This window comes from Triticum aestivum, chromosome 3B, assembly GCF_018294505.1.
Source record: "Triticum aestivum cultivar Chinese Spring chromosome 3B, IWGSC CS RefSeq v2.1, whole genome shotgun sequence".
Classification (NCBI taxonomy): Eukaryota; Viridiplantae; Streptophyta; class Magnoliopsida; order Poales; family Poaceae; genus Triticum; species Triticum aestivum.
In genome coordinates, this window is record NC_057801.1 from 68138945 (window position 1) to 68142189 (window position 3245).

The window sequence follows — 3245 nt, forward strand, 5'->3', positions numbered from 1 at the left end:
CCCCCCCCCACCCATTTTTAGGAGGGTGGGCCGCTCAATCTCTTACATCCAATCCTACTTGTCCACGTTGGCTATTACGTAAGGTACGTAACAATCTTTACGTAAGTGTAGCATTGCCCTTTAAACAATATCATGACACTTAACTACACTCAGTGTTTTTCCTGTTATTGTTGGCGAAAATACTAGACCTACGAACTGCTATGTGTTGCCTTACGTAACCTTCCTCTAATTCTCTCTCTCCCCACTGATTTTTAGGCGGGGTGGGCCTCACCCTCCCTCTTACTCTAGTCAAACTATGCCATGTCAGACGAGCCTATAAACGTACGTAAAAATTTACGTGGATGCATCTGCCGCCACCACCATGTCGGCAGCGAGGCGGGCCTTGGCCAGCCTCATCATTTCTAGCCCACGATGGGTACACCAGTCCCTATTGCACTCATATGCCTGTGCATGGAGATGGCGAGGCTAAATGACTGCGATGCTCCAGCCTCGGTTGATCCGAGCCCCAGTTGCGCCGACCCAGGAACAAAGAAGGAAAATGCAGACGGCCATAGCCTCCTCCATCCCGCATAGGACGACAAAGAATCGACGGATCCAGATTGGTTAGAGTCAGATCCACTGCCCGCCATGCCGGAGAAGGCCGGAGATCGCCGGCAGGGAGCTTGGGAGGGCGAAGCGAAGCGGAGTGGAGTGGAGTAGTTAGGGTTCGGTCAGGGGAGCGGATGGGAACGAATATATGTGAGATCAGGGTGGGCCGGCATGAGCCAGATCCAATGTTGCAGACGCGCCCGGACCTTCCCATACCTGCCCTAGGTTTGCGGTGGACATAAGGAGTGCCGGTCAGCCTAGACGTTTGGAGCCGGTATTAGACATCCATTTGGGTCGAGTTTTTTGACTAGTCAGTGACCGGGCCATCCATCAGAACGTATAGAAACGTTTGGTGTGTCAAACTGAAGATGCTCTAACTCTCATGGCTGGTCATGGCTCTATTAATAATAAATGATAATAATAATAATTAGTATTACTATTATTATTGCGGGAATGACTCTGTTAATTTTAAAGCCGAGGTCTTTGAGCCTTCTCTCTAGAGAAGAAAGGAACAGCCAGAGCATCTTCGTTGGGTGCTAGTCTTCCGATACCATTTTGTCTCGAGCTAGGACATGCAGAACAAGTCCCATCACATGCAGATGCAGATGTAGATGCAGATGCAAACGACAAAGTCTCCAGCTAGCAAACTCCAATATCACATGTTGTTTGTATCTGTTATAAAAAGGAGCGGAACTGCTCTACACACGATAAAAGCGTAGACGATATGAAGACGACTAAGTATCCAGCGGCCATTGCTCCCCTGTACACCTGCATGGGTAGCTGGATTTCACTGTCGTCATGAATCGCCTGTATTTTATCGTCCGTATAGCACCGCTCAAAAAGGAGGGAAAGCTGTAGGCATCTTCCGTTTGGTGCTCATCACCCGATGCCATTTTGTCATGGCAGGACAACCAGGTCCTACATGTATACGTAATATAAGCAATTCAATCACGCAAGGTGGTTGAATTACTTACATCCCATCAGATGCACACGTAATATTGTTCGTGCATCCGGTCGGGGCGGGCTATATATAAGAAGGCTCGCACACAACCCGAAGAGCACAGCCAATACATCACGCTTTTCACCATGGACGACGATCTTGTATACCTGTGCTCTGCTTTGCTCTCGTGTCAGTGTTGGCTCACGGTTGTCCAGCTCCTGAAGCCGTGACGACGGCTGCCACCGGGGCCGCCGAACCTGCCGGTGATCGGGAGCGCGCACCGGCTGGTGATTTAACGCGCTGCCGCACCGCACGATGGGCGAGCTGGCCAGCGTGCATTGGCCGCTCATGTACCTCCGCGCCGGGCACGTGCTGTGGTGGTGGTTCCGTCCAAGGAGGCTGCCCGCGAGGTGCTCAAGACCCACGGCGCCATCTTGGCCACTGGGGCGAAGCTCATGGCTGGCGACATCGTGGCTCGACGGACCACCTATTCTGCCCTATCCCCGGCGACTACTTCGGAAAGCTCCGAAAGCTGTGCGTCTAGGAGATCCTGAGCAACGACCGCGTCCGCTCCTACAAGGACATCCGGGAGGACGAGGTGCGGAGCCTCGTCGACGACACCGGGGCGGCCGGGCGGTCGGCATGAAGAGCAGCAGAGCCGAAGACTTCGTGGCGGCCATCAAGCACAGGTTCGTCTACAGCACCAGCTTCTCGATCCCTGAGCTCTTCCCTGGTTTCACGGGGATTTTATCTTCCTCCCTAGCATAAGCATGAACCTCCAGAGCGTTCGTGACACCGTCAACGGCATCCTGGAGGAGATCATCGACCACACGGAGTAAATCCTCAAGACTGGCAGGTCAACCGCGTCGGAGAAGAACCCGGTGGAAGTTCTCCTCGGCCTTCACGGAAATGAAGACTTTGGCTTCCCCATCACCCGCTCCACGGTCAAAGCAGTTATCTTGGTTAGTCCTACTACTATTGCAGTACAATTTTGGGACACATAATTCTGAAACGAACTATAAAATACATACAAAATACTACTTTTTTGGGACACATATTTTGTACATTCACGTAAAAGAGTGTTAATACTCCAGCTTGGTGTTAATAATCCATACTCAAATAATCAAATGCTTATACTCCACACTCCAATTTTACTTAGTAGTGCATACTCCATACAACAAAAGTTACATGTCAATACTCCGTACTACAGGTATATATATGAGTATACTCTATGCGGTTCTAAAAAAGACAATATATTTCATACTATAATAGAAGAATCAAAAAAGAGTTATACGTTCCTATACGACCTATTTCCAACAAAAACTACTTGTTAAAAAAAGATATAAATACGTACTTTGGATAAGAAAATCACCATCTACGGTGCTTATCAAGAATAATCAGCACCAGTTTAAAAGAGAAGAATAATCAGCCTCACGTTCACAGGCTTATGCGATGAAAATATTGTTGTACGCACCTAAGATTGAGGAGATAGTTGCAACAGCCTGTCACCCGCTTGCCAGATTATTTAATTATAAAAACTGAATTAGTTTCCACCTACTAAATTGCATTGGCACCCGTTAACAATAGCCACTACCCGGTTGATTTGATGCCACGTTTGAGGGCGGGGGAAGAGGGACACGTGGATGCCAAAGAAGATGGTGGTAACTACCACTGCTTGTAGATAAAATTTGTCCTATATATATATATATATATATAT

The 3245-nt window shown here is 48.7% G+C and overlaps 1 pseudogene; it reads left to right on the forward strand.

The window, feature by feature from the left end:
- Positions 1 to 1500: 1500 nt before the first annotated feature.
- On the forward strand, positions 1501 to 3159 carry LOC123064811 (premnaspirodiene oxygenase-like; annotated as a pseudogene).
- Positions 3160 to 3245: the final 86 nt, after the last annotated feature.